The sequence below is a fragment of the Neofelis nebulosa genome, chromosome 13 (assembly GCF_028018385.1).
Source record: "Neofelis nebulosa isolate mNeoNeb1 chromosome 13, mNeoNeb1.pri, whole genome shotgun sequence".
NCBI classification, from domain to species: Eukaryota; Metazoa; Chordata; class Mammalia; order Carnivora; family Felidae; genus Neofelis; species Neofelis nebulosa.
In genome coordinates this window covers 27572595-27583371 of record NC_080794.1, presented here as the reverse complement: position 1 = coordinate 27583371, position 10777 = coordinate 27572595, and the positions used below count along the sequence as shown (strand labels likewise).

Genomic DNA, 10777 nt, shown 5'->3' with positions numbered 1-10777 from the left:
TAACAAACCCCTGTAATAAACATGCTGATTTTTTTGAAGGAAACATCCCTTTCACGGGGGCCTGGGTGGCTCAGTCGGTTGAGTGCCCGACTTCGGCTCAGGTCATGATCTCGCGGTTCCGTGGCTTCGAGACCCGCATCAGGCTCTGTGCTGATAGCTCAGAGCCTGGAGCCTGTTTCAGATTCTGTGTCTCCCTCTTTCTCTGTCCCTCCCCTGCTCACACTCTGTCTCTCTCTCTCTCTCTCTCTCAAAAATAAATAAACATTAAAAAAATTAACAAGAAACATCCCTTTCTTTCAGATGGTTTTTCAATTATTTTGATGTTTATTTACTTATTTTGAAAGAGAGAGCATGATCAGGGGAAGGGCAGAGAGAGAGACAGAGGGAAGGGGAGAATCCCAAGCAGACTCTGTGCTGACAGTGAAAGCCCGATGTGGGGTTTGAACCCACGAACCGTGAGATCAGGACCTGAGCAGAAATCAAGAGTCCGGCGCTTAACTGACTGTGCCACCCAGACCCCGCCCCACCCCCCCGCTCAGATGCTTTTTTAAAAGTGTTTAATTCACACTTTTTTGATTTTTAAAACTCTCTTCCTTTCACACAGTCTATTTCTCTCACTGAATTATTGTTTCTGTTTATTTGCCTTGCTACTTTGGATCAATTTCATTACAAAAATGATCTTACTATTTTATTTCTTTTTTTTTTTCTCAACTTATTGAGAAAAAGCTCTCTCTTAAAATTTTCCTAATCACCTCATTTCTGAGTTTTTCCATTTGTGATTAATTGTCATGGCTTCTACCCTTTACTTGGTTTCTTTTAGCTCACTTTGAAATTCTGGGTTTCAGTTTTCATTTGTTTTGTGGGCACATCTTCCATGTGTCTCCCAGACCATGTGGAATTTTATTCTGTTCTTCATTCTCTTTATTAGACTGCATACTTTTTCCTTTGCTCACATGTAAGTAAATGAGTTTTCGTCAACTTTTAGGGGGAAGGAGAAGCCAAAATAACTCTCAGATTCATGATTCTAAACTCCTTCTGGTTTTTTTTTCCCTCAAAATGATTTTTCAAAATTTGGCCTTGTGCTTTGTGAGCTCTCCCTTTTCCATGTCCCCATCCCATTCTCATCTGATTTTTTTGCCCCTCTTGTCCCTGTTCCTCTCGGTTCAGAAGCTGTGTGCTGGAAAGGAATATTGGCTTGTTATCATCAATGGCAGATAAGGCCCAGGTTGCTCCAGGACCATTAGATCTTATCAGATGCAGTCCCCTTGCTCGCACAGTGATTTTGATCTGCACAACTATGCCCCAGTTCAGCCACATTTTCCAGTGAGCACCTCTCAGGGATGTGGGGGTGCTCTGTTACTCTTGACCTTCAGAATCCACGTTGCCTTCCCTTTACTTCCATCTACAAATATGATGGCTATGCACAGTTCTCCTGGCTCTCAGCGTTTTCCCCCAACCCATTCATATTTTAGAGTTTGTGGAGATACCTTAAAACCTAGTAACTGTAGATACATAGATAGATAGATAGATAGATTGATGACAAGTTAGGTAAATAGAAGATAGATACAGAGATATTTTATGCGGGTTGTTAGATTTTATATTCTAGTTGCTCTATTAGTTTTATATAGGGTTGTGGTTCTCAACTGGGGATGATTTTGTCCCCCAGAGGACACCTGCCAATGTCTAGAGACAGGTTCATTTTCACAAATGGAGATGAGATGGGAGTGGGGGTGGGGGCTACTATAGGCATCTAGGGAGGAAAGTCCAGGAGTGCTGTTAAACATCCTACAATGCACAGTTTAGCCCCACAACTAAGAATTGTCCAATACAAATTATCAACAGTGTTGAAGTCAAGAGAAACTGGTCTGTGGGAACTTGGGGAGACTCAAAAATTCAACTGACATCTTCCCAGATTCAAGTGACACCTTCCCAGCTGCCTCCCAGCCACTTCATTAATTCATCTAGAAATTTTGTTTACTCCTATCCCCTTCTATCCACCTTCTAGTTCAAGTCCACATTTTCTTTGACCGGAGTTACTGGGACAGTTGTTTGGACTGCCTGAAGCCATTCTCCCTTCTCTTTAGTCCAAATCATCCTATCCATGATGCCAGAGTAATTCTCCCAAAGCGCAGCTCGTGTCATGCCAAACATCTGCTCAAAGAGATCCAGTGGCTCACCAGTATCTTGTAAATAAAGTTCAATCCCCTTATCTGGAAATTTGAAGTTTTCTGTGCTCTTTCCCAATTTTATCTTCCCAACTTTTACTTCCTCTACACCCCTACACCTAACCCGTAACACAGTCAAGTGGAAATCTTTACCATTTGGCTAATATGTCTCTTTTTTCTCAATTCTTCATTAAGACCACTCCATTATTTGTAGTGCCTTACCATCCTTCTAGCCCCAGCCCCCAAATTCCCTTGCACATGCAGGCCCCCAATGTCTCCCACTCCTCTTCTTTCTCCCCTACCCACTCTAACTAAAAATCCCCTTCCCTGTGTTGGGTATCTTAACATCTTGGATAAACATGTCTTATAGCATTTAAATTTGACATGTGCACACACACACACACACACACACACACACACGTATACATGCATACATACACACACATCCTGCTATATTATAATTTCACTGTGAGCAAAGATTGTGTAGTTTTCCTCCTGGCATTTCCCATAGTACCTAGCATAGACTTTTACAGAGTAAATGCTCAGTAGTACTTGTTGAATAAACAAATGAATAGAACTCAGGCCTAAAGGTAAGGTGACCATCCGCAATCCCTCTGGTCAGTGGCTTAGAGCAGATGATGCTAAAACAAAATCACAGTAGTAGGTTTCTAAGACCATTTTGGGTAAATGATGCTATAATCATCATCATTATTATTGCTGATAATTACTAATCTGGGACTGGCTGTTGAATGGACAGCAATGAACAATCTAATTTAGGTAACACAGCTACTGGTACCTAGAAGAATTTCTAGGCAGATATTCACTCAAGTAGAGACTCAACAAGTGATTACCAATGTATAAAAATGAATACTAAATATTGGTAACAATTTTTGATAGTCCATCTCTCAAGGCTTTATATCTCTACCACTCTATGTATTTTGTTTTCATTTTGAGTTACATTTTTTTTTTAAATAGGATCACACTCCATATAAAAGATATGCCATAAATCTAAGTTATCTTATCTTGGGCACCTTTTCTTTTTTTTTAATTTTTTTAATGTTTATTTATTTTTGAGAGAGAGAGAGACAGAATGTGAGTGGAGGAGGAGTAGAGAGAGAGGGAGTCACAGAATCCAAAACAGGGTCCAGGCTCTGAGCTATCAGCACAGAGCCTGACACGGGGCTCGAACTCACAGACTGTGAGATCATGGCCTGAGCCAAAGTCGGACACTTAACTGACTGAGCCACCCAGGCGCCCCACCTTTTCTTTTTTTAATATTACATATGAAGTGCTCTTTATAGACTCAGTGAGTCATTAAACATGTCATATGCACATGTATTTCTGTGGATAGCACATACATGGTGACTTGCTGATAGTATGTTATGCATACTGAAAGAATCCTCACCCTCCAAAATGCTCCCCCCACCTACCATTCCTGCTCTTTCCTGCTCATTATAGATTTTCACTTTGATGCTTAAAGCAGGAATCCTTATAAGTCATTTATCCCACGGTGGGAATGAGTTTCAGATTCCCTGCCCCCAGAGCCAGCGCAGGGACCAGGAAGTCACTGAACTGTGACAGTGAGGAGAAGGGCCAGGATGTTTATGAGAACCAAGTACCATGGACAAGTTTTGCCATTTTCATAATTTGGCCACAGGCCAAGAACTTCTCTGTTTCCTTCTAGTCATTTCTTCATTTTACAGCTTCTCCTCAATACAGCTTGACATGATCCCTATGCTTTTAAAAACTTTCTGCCTATCGCTTCTCAGCTTTTTGGCTAAGATCAAATGTAGTATCTGTTCTTATCAGTTTAAAAACTTTCCAGCCAGAAGAGAGAACATCAAAATATATTTTATTAGCACTCTTTAGAGCAAGAACGAGGCTGTGTGCCCCCATGTAGGAAGTTGCTTATGTATCATAGTTACACAATTAGTATGTGGAAATGGAAACTGAAAAAACAAATCCTTATCCTCTATGTTTCATTGGTATTAAATGTAGAACGCTGCACCAAACCATTTTCGAGTGAAAATGTTAAGGATCTAAAAATGTGATAGCTTGTTTGGTTTTACAGTTTTAATCCACGTTATTTCAAAATATTCAAGATCACTCCGTTTTTTTCGCTTGGGGATTGAAATTATTCTTTGAGATCTAGACTCTTTCATGTCTCAAATACTAAATATCAATTAATGTCAAAAGAAGAAAGCTATGTGGAATGTGAAAGAAGGCCAGCTCACCCACCTGGTCATCTCTGCCAGGCACAGCAATTTGGGCTAAGCTCTGACGATCCTGCTATAAGTTCTTAGCAATTTTCTTCTCAGCGATTCCCAGACATGTTATACTCTAACTCACTTGTTATCACAACTGGAGGTGTAGTTAGGGTTCAGATGTCACACTACTTTCTTTAGGTTTGTGCCATGCTGAAACCACCCTTTCATGGTGTCCTTGGTTTCTTTCAGAAATGGAACCCGCATTGATGGACTCAATATATGCAAAGGCCCACTATCTAGCAAGTGGCTGTGTTTTCTTCATTTTGTAAACAGGCAGAACCATCAGTGAGATTATTATTCAGCAAATTTTTACTTCCTCCCCCAACTCCCAGTTTCCTGAAGGGAATATACTTCCCCAGCCCTCTGAGGCTAAGCTTGGCCATGTGACTTACTTTGGCCTCACAGTAAAGCAGAGTGTAATGCCTTGCCTTCTTGATTTGGGCTTGACCACTCATGGGATTTGCTTCGGCCAATGGGATGTGAGCTGACGTGACACAAGACTTAACATAGGCTTGTATTTTGCCATAGAAAGAACATATCTTCTGTAATCCCTTGTTTAAGGAAAATGAGATACATGGAAGAGATCTTGATCTAACCTACAGTGTAGGGCCAGCTCAGACAAATCCCAGCACACATGTGAGAAGTGTTTCTTTGTGTACTAGGAGTGTGGTTGTCGTGGTGAGTGGCTAAGGCCATCAGTAATGCAATGTACCGAAGCCCCTATAACCTGCTATCTACTGCACTTTGACCTCTCTGACTCCAGTCCTTGTCACCTCCAATCTATCTTGCCCAACACTGCCACTTTTAATGTCCAAAATCTCTCTTGTAATCATGCTGCTTTTTAGATGATGTTTTGGATATCTTTGTAATTAAGAGCAAGTTTCATAAACTGTGTCTTCTGAGAGCAAATATCCCTCAAATGATAAAAAAAAAAATACTCCCTTGATAAAAGGCTCTGTAATCATATGTATCTGGGAAATGCAGGGTTGAAAAAAATGTTAATTAAGTTTTTGAATGTGTTTTTGTTTTTGTTTTTTACTGCATAACTTCTCTGAGCCCTTACTGTGTAAATGTGCATTGTGCTTCTTCAAGCAGGAGGCCTGGGAGACATCATGTTTTAAATTTGTTGACCCTGAAAACGTTATATTTTCCAGGAACACAAATTAGCATCTCAAGTATCACAATTTGGGAAATGGTAGTCCATAGGATAAAGCCAAACCTGCATGACATTAAAGAGCCTACACATGGGGGCGCCTTGGGTGGCTCAGTTGGTTGAGCGTCCAGCTTCAGCTCAGGACATGGTCTCATGGTTCATGAGTTTGAGTCTTGCCTCGGCTCTGTGCTAACAGCTCCGAGCCTGGAGCTTGCTTCTGCTTCTGTGTCTCCCTCTCTCTCTGTGCCTCCCCTACTTGCTCTCTGTCTCATGTGCAAGCACGGGAGGGGCAGAGAGATAGGGAGACACAGACTCTGAAGCAGGCTCCAGACTCCGAGCTGTCAGCACAGAACCCAACGAGGGGCTCGAACCCACGAACCGTGAGATCATGACCTGAGCTGAAGTCCGATGCTTAACTGACTGAGCCATCCAGGCGCCCCAGCCGTAATTTTTTTTTTTTTTTAAATAAAGAACGTACACAGGAACCAAACACATTTTTAACATATTTTTATAATTTTTTATATTTTACATTATAAAAATAGTATAATCTCAATGAAAGTTTTAAAAATACAGAAAAATAAAACCTTTTAATTATATATAGTCCCATTCCCCAGAAATGACTAGTATTTGATTTTTATTTTATTTCCTTCCAGTATTTATGTTATAAATACTTTATCTGCTTGTGATCCTATGGCACACTAAAATTATAAGTACAGACTTTACTTTTATATTTATAAAAAGATATATTACAAATGAAATATATTGTTAACATTTTTTTTTCTTTTTTGCTATGCCGTATTTCAAGCAAATAAAATTGTGTGTACTATTTAAATAAGTGTAATGTACCTACCTACTATATCACTTTGCCAGATATGAACATCTTCATATACATGCCTCAGATTTTTGTTTTCTCAAGGAAAAATCACTGTAGAATGGTCAATGCCCCTTCTGTTACCCCTCCCCAATTTTACATCTGTCCCCAAAGAAAACGGCCATCTTGAATTTATCATTTCCTTGTATAGTTTTATAATTTGACTATATACATTGTATCCATAAACAAAGTAAGGTTTGATTTTTAAGTTTTTAAACTTATAAAACTCAGATCATACTATAAATATTCCTTTGTAACTTGCATTTCCTCTCTCAATATTATGTTTTTTAAGTTTTTCCACATTGTTCTTTGTAGCTCATGTTCGATGATTTTAATTACAGTATCGAAGATGCAACCAATTTTCTATCCATTTTTTTCCTTTTTATGGATTTTATATCCACATTTTTATCATTATAAGCAATGCTGCAACAATCTAAAAGTGTAATATGCTGGATCATGGATATGCACATTGTTAACTTTCCTAAATACTGACAGTAATTTCTAAAAGCTTGTGCTAATTTATATTCTCATAGTAGGGTGTGAGAGTTCCACAACACATCCTCACTACCAAAGGTATAGCCAAACTTTTAAATTATTGCCCATTCTGATGGGTTTGAAAATATATATTGAGGTTTTATTTTGAATTTCTCTGAAGACTTCTGAGGCAGAATATTTTTTCATGTTTACTGGTCATTCAAGTTTCTGCTTTTGTGAGTTGTGTTATTTATATCCTTTGAATATTGGGGTTTTGAGATTCAATTCCTTTCTAGTTATAACAATAAAACATGCTCAGTTGTGAAATTCTGCAGCAAACTGCAAGGAAAAAAAAAACATGAAATCACCTCAAATCCCACCACTTACTGGCTAATATTATTAACATTCAGCTACATTTTTCTTAGTCTTTTAATACATGTAATTGTTTTATACAGCTAAAGTAAGGAGCAACTGGAAGGAGGACCTTGGTGAGAAAATTTTCCACTGGGTTGTTCATAACCTTTTCTAGATTAAATCCCAAGAAATAGAGTTGTTTAATACGTGTTTGAAAAAAATACAGAACACTGTCCTTCAAGATCTCCGGCATTGAAAGTGGCCGGAATACAAATATTCACTTTACTTTTATATAGAACGAAGTCAAAATTTTTGAGCCCTTTTCCAGCCTCTCTTACTTAGTGTTGCACATAGGTCGTCCATTGTCAACAAGCACTTGGAGAGAAGAATGCCATGGACACTACAAGAGGTTTCACCTGAGAGGGGGCACAATGGACTAAATGATACAGCTCACAAGTTACATCTGGTGCCAAGAAAGTGGAAAAAGTTAGGAGCGCAGAGAAATGCAGGAATGCCTTCAGGCTTGGAATTACAAAATTCAATTTATTATTGATTTTAGGATGTAAAGTGTGACTTCATCAACACAATGCCTAGAACTCCTCTTTTTGCTCATTTTTTATCTCCTGCATGTTTCTGGTATATTTGTAAGTGATATTTTTAAGTAGAAGGATCACATCAATGAACAGTTTCTGAGCCTTTGAATAATGGTGAAGGTCTTTCTGTGGCTGTCACACGTGAAAGACAATCTGGATGCTTTTAAAATTCTTGGGTTACAAACTTCCCATCCAAAAGCACTAAGATTTTTCTCAAATTCTGGCATTTGCTATTACAGAAAGGTTAAGGTCAGTCTTTGAAGGCAACATTTTTCTCTCTGCCTGGGCAAATGTAGGATTTATTTTTATTCTTCTAATTCAAACATGTTGGCCAGTCATGTTCAAGTGTGGTTCTCTTTTCTTTGATTTTGTCCAGCATACAGTGAATCCCCCTATTCTTGATACTTGTCTTTATAGGAGTGGGAGAAGTGGCTTTTTACTTAATGTATGTTTTTGATTATTGCTTCATCTCCACTTGTGCTTGTTTCCTCCTTTGTAACACCTAAAGCCATTAGGTTTCATCTGTGGTGTCCGCTTTGCAGAGCCACAATCTTCTCCTTCATCATTTTTACCTTTTTATCCTTTTCTTCTGCATTTTGTAAGAGCCCTGGAACTTGTTTCATGCGTCACTGATTTTGTTTTCTAGAGTGTCTGTGCTATTCTTCCTCTTCTTTCTCTGGTATGGTTGACACACAATGTCACATTAGTTTCAGGTGTACAACATAGTGATACGAGAAATTTATACATTATCCTATGCTCACTAGTATAGCCACCATCTGTCCCAAACATTGCTGTCACAATATCATTGACTATATTTATTCCTTATGCTGTACCTCTTATTCCTGTCACTTACCCATTCCATAGCTGGAAGCCTGTATCTCCCTCTCCCCTTTACCCATTCTGCCCATCTCTCCATTCCCCTTCCTTTTGGCAACCATCAGTTTGTTTTCTATATTTATAGGTCTGATTCTGCTTTTTTGCTTGTTTATTCATTTGTTTTAGATTCCACTTATGAGTAGAATCATATGGTACTTGTCTTTCTCCATCTGACTTATTTCCCTTGGCATAATATACCACATCTTCCTTATCCATTCATCTATTGATGGACAGTTAGGTTGTTTCTATATCTTGACTATTGTGAATAATGCTGCAATAAACACAGGGGTGGATATATCTTTTCAAATTAGTGTTTTCATTTTCTTTGAGTAAATACCCAATAGTTGAATTATTGGATCGTATGGTATTTCTATTTTAAAATTTTTCCTATTTTAATTTTAATTGCCGTACTGTTTCCCACAGTGGCTGTACGAATTTACATTCTCAACAACAGTGTACAAGGGCTCCTTTTTCTCTTCATCCTCACCAACAAATGTCATGTTTTCATCTTTCTTATTTTAGCCATTCTAACAGGTGTAAAGTCATTATTTCTTGTGAGGTTTCTTTTTTTTTTTAAGTTTATTTCAAGAGAGAAAGAGCATGAGCAAGAGAGAGGCAGAGAGAAAGGAAGGGAGAGAGTCCCAAGTAGGCTCCACGCTGTCAGTGAGGAGCCCAAAGCAGGGCTAACTGGTGAGATCATGACCTGAGCTGAAATCAAGAGTCAGCTGCTTAACCAATTGAGCCACCCAGGCGTCCCTCTCCTGTGGTTTTGATTTACATTTCCCTGATTATTAGTGACATTGAGCATCTTTTCATGTGTCTGCCATCTATATGTGTTCTTTGGAAAAATATCTATTCAGGTCCTCTGCCCATTTGTCAATCAGATTGTTTGAGTATTTTGATGTTGATGTGTAAGTTCTTTATATAGTTTGGATATTAACCCCTTATTGGATATATCATTTGCAAATATCTTTTCCCATTCAGTAGGTTCTTTTTTTTGTTTTGTTGATGGTTTTCTTTTCTGCACAAGAGCTTTTTTATTTTGGGGGTAGTACCAATTAGTTTATTTTTGCTTTTGTCTCCCTTGCCTTAGGAGACATACCTAGAAAAATATTACTATGACCAATGTCAGAGAAATTACTGCCTGTGTTCTCTTCTAGGATTTTTATGGTTGCAGGTCTCACATTTAGGTCTTTCATCCATTTTGAGGTGTTAAAAGGTGGTCCAGTTTCATTCTTTTACATGTAGCTGTCCAGTTTGCCCAACACCATGTACTGAAGAGACTGTCTTTTCCCCAGTGTATATTCTTGTCTCCTTTTTCATAGATTAACTGACATATAATTGTGGGTTTATTTCTAGGTCCTATATTTTGTTCCATTGATCTATGTGTCTATTTTTGTGCCAGGGCCATATTATTCTTTACTGCTATTCAGTTTTATCCTGTTGTTTAGTTTTTGATGTTCTAAAAATCCTTTCTTCACTCAGAAATCTTTATTTTCATCTCATCCAAGTCTCTCATTATGACTTTCTACTACTATTTCACAGGGACAGGAAGTCTTGCATTCCACTACTGATAATCCGGTTTTCTAAAATTCTTTTCTGTTTACTATAACAAATCATCCACTAATATCTGCTTCTCCTCTAAGTCTTTAGGCTAGTCTTAGTCTCTTCCTTTGTGATGTAAGATTGTTAATATTCCCCCATAGTTTATTTTATTTTTCTGTCCATTTTTTCCATCAACAAGGAAAGATCTTTAATGATTTTTTCCCCAATAGGCAAAAAATATGTAAATTTCCCTCAACCCCTTCCTTGTGGACTCGGTTGTAAGCTGAATACACTTTTTGTACCTCAGCTGAAATTCTCATTGGCAGGTGTAGCTTCTAGTCTTAACTTCCAGAGTCCAGTGATCTCTAACCCCCATTTTATGTACAATGACTCTGCTACCTAAGAGGAAAGTTCTCCTCTCCCCCACTGCATAGTTTTCTGACTCTGATCATATTCATTATTTTAAAGACTGACCTCCT

General features: G+C 38.4%; 1 pseudogene; it reads left to right on the top strand.

The window, feature by feature from the left end:
- Positions 1-3922: 3922 nt before the first annotated feature.
- On the top strand, positions 3923-4032 carry LOC131494188 (U2 spliceosomal RNA; annotated as a pseudogene).
- Positions 4033-10777: the final 6745 nt, after the last annotated feature.